General features: G+C 40.2%; 1 pseudogene; it reads left to right on the forward strand.

Moving 5' to 3' along the window:
• Window positions 1-7,290: 7,290 nt before the first annotated feature.
• On the forward strand, window positions 7,291-8,619 carry LOC107819994 (putative methyltransferase At1g29790; annotated as a pseudogene).
• The last annotated feature ends 1,576 nt before the right edge of the window (window positions 8,620-10,195 follow it).

Below are 10,195 nucleotides of genomic sequence, written 5' to 3' on the forward strand. Positions count from 1 at the left end.
TCCCAGCTACCTTTGAAGTCTATAACACAAGCACGCAACATATCCTCAAGCGTCGGAACAGTCCGCTCTGCCTGCCCGTCAGTCTACGGGTTAAAGGTTGTACTAAGATTCACTTAAGTACCCAAACCTTGCTGAAATATCTTCCATAAATTAGCAGTGAATTGTGCCCCCGATCAGAAATGATGGAAACTGGGGTGCCATGCAACCTGACTATTTCTTTGATATACAACTAAGCATACTGCTCCGCTGTGTCGGTAGACTTAACCGGCAAAAAGTGTGATGACTTCCTGAGTCGATCTACAATCATCCAAATTGAGTCCAACTTGCGCGGAGTGCGTGGTAATCCTACCACAAAGTCCATATTAATTATTTCCCACTTCCCCATTGGAATTTCTATGTTCTGTACCAACCCACCGGGCCTTTGGTGTTCGGCCTTCACTTGCTGATAATTTGGACATCTTGCCACAAAATTTGCCACATTCCTCATCATATCATTCCATCAATAGACTTCCTTAGGATCACGATACATTTTTGTAGAACCTGGGTGCACGGAATACCTAGAAGTGTGAGCTTCAGTCAAAATTCTTTCACGGAGACCATCCACATTTGGAACACATAGTCGCCCTTGGTACCTTAGTGTACCATCATCCATGCCAAGAGAAAAGGTCTTTCAATTTTGCCAACAATGGATCGTTGTATTATTTCTCTTTGACTTCCATAACAAGCAATGATTCATCCCTATTTTGCATAATTACTCCTCCTTCACTAGAGTCCGCAAGACGAACTCCCAAACTAGCCAATCAATGAACTTCTTTAGCCAATGGCCTTTGATATGCCTCCAAGTGTGCTAAGCTACCCATAGATTTTTGGCTAAGAGCATCCGCTACAACATTAGCCTTCCCCGGATGGTATAAAATATCAATGTCATAATCCTTGAGTAATTCAAGCCATCTTCTATGCCTCAGATTCAATTCCTTTTGTTTGAAAATATATTGAAGTCTCTTATGGTCCGTGAATATATCCACATGGACCCCATATAAATAATGACGTCAAATTTTCAATGCAAATACCACTGCAGCAAGTTCTAAATCATGTGTTTGATAGTTATTTTCATGATTCTTGAGTTGCCTAGAAGCATACACTATCACCTTCCCATGTTGCATTAATACACAACCAAGCCCGATTTTTGAAGCCTAACAATATACCACAAATCCATCTATACCCTCTAGTAGAGTCAACACCGATACCGTAGTCAATCTTGCTTTCAATTCCTGGAAACTCTTTTCACAAGCATCTGACCATTGGAACTTAATTGCCTTCTGCGTCAATTTAGTCAATGGAGAGGCAAGAGTAGAAAACCCCTCCAAAAACTTTCTGTAATATCCAGCTAAGCCTAAGAAACTACGAATCTCTGTTGGAGTTGTAGGCCTCGACCAATTCTTCACAGCTGCAATTTTCTGAGGATCAACCTTAATTCCTTCATTAGAGACAACATGACCCAAGAATATGACTGACTCGAGCCAAAATTCACATTTTGAAAACTTTGCATATAATTTGTGTTGATGCAGGTTTTGCAGAACTACCCTAAGATGGTCAGCATGGTCCTCCTGACTTTGTGAATATACAAGAATATCGTCAATGAACACTATCACAAAGGAGTTGAGGAATGGCTTAAAAACGCGATTCATAAGATCCATGAAGGCTGCTAGAGCATTTGTTAGCCCAAAAGACATTACTAAAAACTCAAAATGCCCATACCTAGATCTAAAAGCTGTTTTCGGAATATCCCGCTCCCTGATCTTCAACTGGTGATACCCGGATCTTAAATCAATCTTGTAGAAGTACCTGGAACCTTGCAATTTATCAAACAAATCATATATCCTTGATAGTGGGTACTTATTCTTGATTGTGACCTTATTAAGTTGCCGATAGTCAATACACATTCTCAGTGACCCATCTTTCTTTCTTACAAAAAGTACCGGTACGCCCCAAGGCAACACACTTGGTCGGATAAAACCCTTTTCTAACAAATATCTCAATTGTTCCTTTAGCTCTTTCAATTTTGTCGGTGCCATTCTGTAGGGTGGAATAGATATAGGATGTGTGTCTGCCATCACATCAATCCCAAAATAAATCTCCCTGTCTGGTGGGATCCCAGGGAGTTCATCTGGAAAGACTCCCAGAAATTCATTCACAACAGGCAAGGACTTAAGTTTAAGTGCCTCAGCATCGGTGTCCGTAACCCGGACCAAATGGTTAATACATCCCTTGTTGATCATTTTCGTGGCCTTAAGGTAAGAAATAAGCCTACCCTTCGGCACTACATCATCACCCTTCCACTCAATAACTGGCTTATTTGGAAATTCGAACCTAACAATTCTAGTTCGACAATCAAGCTTGGTAAAACAAGAATAAAGCCAATCCATCCCCATTATCACATCAAAATCGACCATTCTCAATTCAATAAGATCGGCCACGGTGCCCCGACCACACAACGTGACAACACAATCCCTATAAACCCGCGCAGCCAAAATAGACTCACCAATCGGAGTAGATAAAGAGAACGGCTTATGAAGTTGTTCTGGTTCTATCCCAAATTCCATAGCAACATAAGGAGTGACATAGACAAAGTGGAATCGGGATCAATAAGAGCATATACATCATGAGATTGGACAGTCAATATACCTGTGACAACATCTGAAGAAGCCTCTGATTCCCGACGTCTCCGCATAGCATAAAATCTGCTGGGTCCTCCCGAATTCTGTGCACCGCCCCTAGCTGCACCACGCCCTACGAGTGCTGGAGTGCCTCGAGCTGGAGGTGCTGTGGATGTAGTAGCTGCAGAATTAGCTGACTGTGCCGCACCTCTGCCCATATTTCGGCGGGATGAGCGGCAATCTCTCTGAATGTGACCCTTCAAACCACACCCATAGCATACTGGTAGGTCCATAAAACAGGACCCAAAGTGCATCCTTCCATACTTAGGGCATGGAAGTCTCCGCTGCTGAAACCTTCTGTCGGGCCGACCCTGCTAGTGGGGTCCCCTGTTGCCCTGACTGGGTCCAGATGATTGTACACCCATCAAAGACTGAGCGAATGATTGGGATGGTCCTGATGACGCTCCCCTGAATGCTGACCAACCACCACCACCACCACTACCAGAAGAACCACCAAAGTTGCCCACGGACCGGGCCTTGCTACTACTCTGACGCTCCATTCTACTCTTCAATTTGCGGGTCTCTGTGGCTTGAGTAAATGCCACCATCTTACCATAGTTCATATCGGAATTCAAGGCAGCTGTAGAGGCCTCATTAATAACCAAGGGGCTAAGGCCCTGTACAAACCGGTGTACTCTAGCCTCCATAGTGGGCAACATGTGAATAGCATACATGGACAGGCGCGCAAACTCCATATGGTACTCCCACACATCCATACTACCCTGCTTCAGGCTTTCAAACTCTGCGGCATGAGCTGCCTTAGTTTTGGCAGGCGAGAAATGATCCATAAAGGCATCTGTGAACTCACCCCACCTTGCCGGAGGGCTTCCCTCCTCACGGGATTCCTCCCACAACTCAAACCAAGAATAGGCCACCCCTTTTAGGCGGTAGGAGGCCAACTCTACTCCCTCCATCTCTGTAGCATGCATAACCCGGAGAGTTTTGAGCATCTCATCAATGAAGTCTTGGGGGTCCTCCTCGGGATCAGTACCTGTAAACACTGGAGGATCTAACTGAAGAAACTTGTTCACCCTGGAACTACCAGATTCCCCTGGATGACTGGAAGAAGTAGGCCCAACACTCGATCTCTAGGCCTGAGAAGCCACTATCTGTGTCAACATTTGTATGGCTCCCCTAATATCAATATCAGACACACCAGAATCGGAAGTTGGAGCTGGAGGTGGAACTGGAATATTAGTTGGAGGAATTGTTGCAACTTCTGTAGGTGTAGGGACGTGTGCAGTCTTATCAGTGGTAGTAGAGTCAGGCAGTGTCGTAACTGGAGGAATATTCTCACTCTTCGGGTGCTCACCCGCATCATCAATTATAGGGTCAACTGTCACACCTGGGGTGACATTGGCTCTTTGGCCAGTTCTTGCCTTCTTCTGAGGTGCCATGTACTAAATATTAGTGCAACGCAGGAGCTAAAGGAGGAACAATCTTACAACCAGCTTTATCGCACGATCAAGAACATGAAAGAAGGGTATTATTCCTAAATGCCCATGTAGCATCCTAATTATAGATGTGGTCGACAATACACCGATAATAAGGACTCTACTAGACACGGCTCCGAGACATCCTAGGACACTTTAAAACCTTAGGCTCTGATACCAAGTTTGTCATGCCCCAAAATCGAGGAGCGCAACCAGTGCTTAATCGAGTGAACCCAATCGAGCAAGCCTGTTAGATTCCTTCTACCCAAACTCATTCATGAATACAGAGAATATATGTTTTCCTTAATTAAACAATAAAGTGGCCATGTTTGTAATTACCAATTTCTTACCATAAGTTTCACTATTTTTAAAGTCTCAAATTGACAAGTAATACAACCGCAACATAACATAGTTTGTCTTTCCCAGCACCAATACAGAACCCACACTATGTCTACGGAGCCTCTATAGATAAAGATGAGTATAATGATAATGCCGGCAATAAGGCCCCGGCTATACCTCAAATACAATACACAAAGAACAAAAGATACATGACCCCGGGATGAAGTGGGGCTCACCAAGTCAGCTGGGAAGAAGGTGTAATGCTATCACTGATCAATATCTCCTGTTGTGGAACCACCTGCATCCATTTAAAGATGCAGCGCCCCCGGCAAAATGGACGTTAGTACCGTCGAATAGTACTAGTATGAAAACTAAACATCAATTTAAGAATTCAGAAATACAAGATGAATATGATGAACCAGTGCGGCAATAGTATAATATAGATAACCGTTTAAATCAGAGCAAGCTTATTAAGAGCTATCAATAACATTTATAGGATATAAGATGAGATCCTCTGTAACCATCTTCACACAAAGAGGCCCCGCCGCCTCACCCGATATATGCAGGTGGAGGTGTATGTACAATACCACAACTCTACTCAAGAGGCCTTGCCGCCTCACCCCAATGTATGCGGGTGGATGTATAAGCACAGTACCAAGAACCTACACAAACGGCTATGTCGCCTCACCCCAATGTTTGCAGGTGGAAATGCATCAACGATACCAATACCAACACAAAGCGGCTATGCCGCCTCACCCCAATGTATGCGGGTGGAGGTGCATCAACGATACCAATACCAATACTAAGTGGATATGCCGCCTCACTCCAATGTAAGCGGGTGGAGGTGCAGTCCCAAAATACCATAATCCCTACACAAAGCGGTCATGCCGCCTCACCCTAATATATATGCGGGTGAAGGTGTATCACAATCACACTCTCTATACCATAATCCCCACACAAAGCGGTCATGCCGCCTCACCCCAATGTATGCGGGTGGAGGTATATCACAATCACAATCTCTACACAACTCTCACTCTATAACTTTCACATAAATCAAGACTAGAAATTATAACATGTGGATACATAATCCATAATTTGGGACACATCCTCAATTTATAATACAATATGATAAGATCATTTGAAACTCGAATTGAACATATATATTCATCAAAAAACTTATCAGAATACTCCATTTATAATCAATATCTCGGAACTTACAAGGATATTGGGAATTTTAATTCTTAAAGAAGAGTTTAGCCAGCATACCTCACTTGAGCTTCCTTACACTCTAAATGTTTCGAAATTCTTAGCAACTTCAATCTATTGTAAAAATATAACAAATTGAATCAAAATTAGGAAGATGATCATGGTTCGAGCTCATTTGAGCATTTTATCAAACACTAAGTGTGCATTAAGGTTCCAAGGTCCTTTTATGGAGAATTCCATTATCCCACAACCAAATCTTTACCATTTTTAGCTCAACAATCTTCCTGCACCCTTTGATAATACATGCATATAAAATAAACAACTCTCATGCCCAAAAATTATCTTGCTAGTTACCCATTTTCAGAAAATTTCGAAATTAGGGTTTAGGGTGTAGAATCTTACCTCCAGGATGAAAACCTAGTGAGCTTCCCTTCTTAATCTTCCAAAACTTGAGCAAGAATTTAAGAAAAGTTATTGAAGAACACCTTCTCACTCTAGGGCACTCTCTCTCACTCTAGAATATCAGATTATGTCTCAAAAATGGCCCAAAGAGTGTATTTAACAAAAGAGGGTCGGGTTTTAAAAACCCAAAAATGAAGCTCCGGAATAAGGTATGCGATCGCATAACCGATATGCGGACCGCATATCGGAGGCATAATTGGTTACAAAATAGCCAAAAGAACTGTCTATGTATGCGGTCACTATGCAGTCCGCATAACTGTTATGCAGTCGCATAATGCACCGTATACTAGTTATGCGATCGCATAGTCGACCGCATAGTTGCTTTCAACTGACCCAATTAACTGCCTCACTCTGCGGCCATTATGCAGTCCGTAGAGTAGTTCTGCAGTCGCATAATGGACCGCAGAAATGTACTTTTCCGCCAAAAATATTCCTTTACTTTCCGGTGCATTGTTCAACCCAAAAAGTCCGAGATGCGGCTCGCAAGCTCTCCGCGAAGAGTTTCTACAATCCTCAAACACGTAAGCCTAGTCCGGCACCATGAAATATTATTTTCTTTGCAAATTTTACTAGGCTTTACGCTTAAGTACTTCGAAATTTTTCGGGGTGTTACAGATAGAGAGAGACGTAGGGAGAATTCCCATTTATTTGCAACGACACCCAATTAAAATAAATAATATTTTTTAAAAACCCAAATTCGCATTCAAAGGTTTAAAGCTTTTTAATGGCTGTCAATGGTGGAGTTGCTACTCTCTTTTCCTTTGCTCTACATTACTGGAATTAGGGATTGAGAGATAGAGAGAGACGTAAAGAGAGAGAGTGCAGGAGAGAGAGAGAGAGAGAGAGAGAGAGAGAGAGAGAGAGAGAGAGAGAGAGACGGAGAGAGAGAGCGCATGAGGGATAGAGAATAATGATGAGAAGTAATTGATTCCTAATATAAAAGGGATACTCATTTAATTCCTAATGTGTATATAATTGGTAAATTTGTATGTAGGATATAATTAAATTTAAACTTGAGTAGGGAGGGTAATAAAATTTCCGATAGTGTATAGATATGTAAAAATTCCTTTTGTTAGTCATTGAGGATGGGGAAGCCTTATTTTCATTTTCGAAAATGAACATTAGGAAGGATTATGGGTTGGCTTCTTACATTTGTAAGCCTTTCGAGTTTATTTAGCTTCTATTCTGTTGGAGTTTTCATGCATGATGAGGATATATGCCGCCATATTTATGGCGTGAAAGTAGTGCATGATAGTTTTGACATAAAATCGCTGACAGCTCGAGTTGATGAAGTTCTTAAAAAGTTGGAAAATCTGCAAAACAAGCTAGAACTGACCGTAAAAAAGATGGAAAAGAATAAAATTGAGCTATCTAGAAGTAAAATTTCAATATTGGAGTACAAGGGGTGTTTGGAGGAAGAGGTTATTAGGCCTCTATCTTTGGCGCAAATTGCCCTTAGGCAAATTAGGCTGCCAAGAGTTGAAGGATTTGGAACTGTGACAACTAAAGAAGATCCCTTTATTAACTCCTTTGTGATTGAGGAGATGAGGAAGAACATAACCCCTAAGGGGAATAGAAATGGTAAGGTTAACATCTACGGGACACTGAAGATTTATAACACGATATGGCATGCATATGTTTTGATAAAGAAAGAGTTTGCGGAATATATGGATTATGATATTGGATCATATTGTAAAGATGATTGGAACTTGGCTCAGAAGCTAATAATTTATGGTTGTGATCCTTTTCCGAGGAGAAGATGTATTACAAGGGCCTGTAAGCTCTATCCAATTAACAAGTCCCTTTGGACCATTCCAGATGGAAGAAACATTCGATGGAGCAATTACCAGTGCAGGAACTTTGAGTGCTTATCAAGTAAGAACTCAAGACGACGCTATACTAAGTGCATATGATGTTTTGAAATTGAGAAGGGAAAGCTAAAATAGGTAACAAACTCCTCTGTTCCAGTGGATTTCTTGATCAAAGATGTTTTGGCCATCAAACCAGGGGAGATTAGAGTTGGTTTAGATTATGGTGTTGGTACAGGGACTTTTGCTGCAAGAATGAGAGAGCGGAATGTAACAATCATCTCGACTGCTCTGAATCTCGGGGATCCTTTTAGTAAGATGATAACACTTAGGGGTCTGATTCCACTGTATGTGACATTGAACTAACGACTCCCTTTTTTTGACAACACGATGGATTTGATCCATAGGAGTGGACTTATGGATGGTTGGATTGATCTGCAACTATTAGATTTCATCCTTTTTGACTGGGATCATGTTTTAAGACAAGGAGTCTTGTTATGGATTGATCGATTCTTCTGTAATAGGAGGGATCTTAACGACTTCATGTACATGTTCCTGCAATTCAGGTACAAAAAATACATGTGGGCTATTTCTTCCAAGTCTAAGGATGAAGTTTATCTTTCTGCACTGTTGGAGAAACCTCCAAGATCTTGATGACCATAGTAAGCTTTTACAGCCATCTTCTATAGTGCTTAATCTCTTGTTACACTAACAATGTTGTCGAAGTCACACTCACATGTTTCTTGTGTCTATTTGTAAGAAATTTATGCTTCTAACTTACAAACTGTGATTCCTTTTTATAATTACCTTCCTAAACATGAGGAGCAAATGATGCATAATAACAAATGATAAGCTTTATTTTTTTACTTGTGCTCATTAATAGTTTTCTACCTTATTTACTAGCTCCTACAACTAATAAACTCTAACAAAATCCTCACCCTCTTAGAGAAACCTAAAACACACAAAGAAGAGGGAATTAGTTGTTGTCAAAGGTAAAGCTAAGATCATTAAGATAGGCAGCAGCCTTTGCAAGTTGCAATTGCCAGTCCCCTTGTAGTCTAGACTAACATAACCATATGAGAAGCTTGTTCTTAATCTAAATACAGTAGAATCCACTTTCCTTGACAAACATTTGCTAAGTAATAGGCTTATGCTCTATTTGATTTACATAACTCTAGAATTGGACCATGTCAATGCTATTTTAAGCTGAATGTTGATGCTCACAATATTTGGTGCATGAGTGCGGCTTGCGGGCTCTAGAATTGTAAAAAAGTTGTATTTTGGTATTCAGTGTCATTGTGTTTCCTTGACTTTCTTTGCTGAAAGTAAATACTCAACTCTTTTCGTCAGTTTCATACCTAAATTAAGTTTTTGTTATTTTACAAGTTTCATACTTAAATTATTGGATGTTCACCGAATCCCCTGAATTATGATGTACTCATATTAAAATACCCCTGAAAAAATATAACAAGTTATGTGAACATCACGCTCCAAAAACTCCTCCATAGAGTTCCAAGTGTCAATATACATGGAATAAAAAATTGAGTGAATAGGTTAAAAAACCCCCCAAAACTATCATCGTTTTGCGAGTTTTATATCTAAATTATTTGGTGTTCACCGAAACCCCCAATTCGAAACAGGTAGGTGGACTCATTTTTAATACTTTTCACTCTATCTATTGTAGCCTACCTCGTCAAAATCACCTTAAAATCACGAATAAGCTGGAGATGGCCTCGCACAAGAAGTTATCTCAAATATTTTACCACATATTCAATTGAGAAGTTTTTAATCTAAAGAGAATTATAGTCTAGGGGATAACAGGAACACCCAATAGTTTAGATATGAAACTCGTAAAGTAGTGATAGTTTAGGGGATTTTAATCTATTCATCATTTTTATATGATTGTGTTTGACTAAATAAAGAGTTGATTTATGTGTTACATTAATGGATAATAAAAGAGAGCAATGAAGTAACAGTTAAAAAATAGTTGATGAAGAAATGCCACAATTAGAATTTATATATGCATAATTAAATAAATTTGGATTCTTAAAAATTATAAAAATAATATCAAATAATATTATTAGCATAATCGCATCCATCCCTTTAGAACGTCAAAAAAATTGGGGGGGGGGTGTCTTAGATCTGGAAGAGTATAAATTATCAAAATAAAAAGTATCAAATTAAAGTTAATTTTTAGAGCAAATTTCACTCTTTGTTTTTTCAGTAGAGC

This window comes from Nicotiana tabacum, chromosome 24 (genome assembly GCF_000715075.1).
Source record: "Nicotiana tabacum cultivar K326 chromosome 24, ASM71507v2, whole genome shotgun sequence".
NCBI lineage: Eukaryota > Viridiplantae > Streptophyta > Magnoliopsida > Solanales > Solanaceae > Nicotiana > Nicotiana tabacum.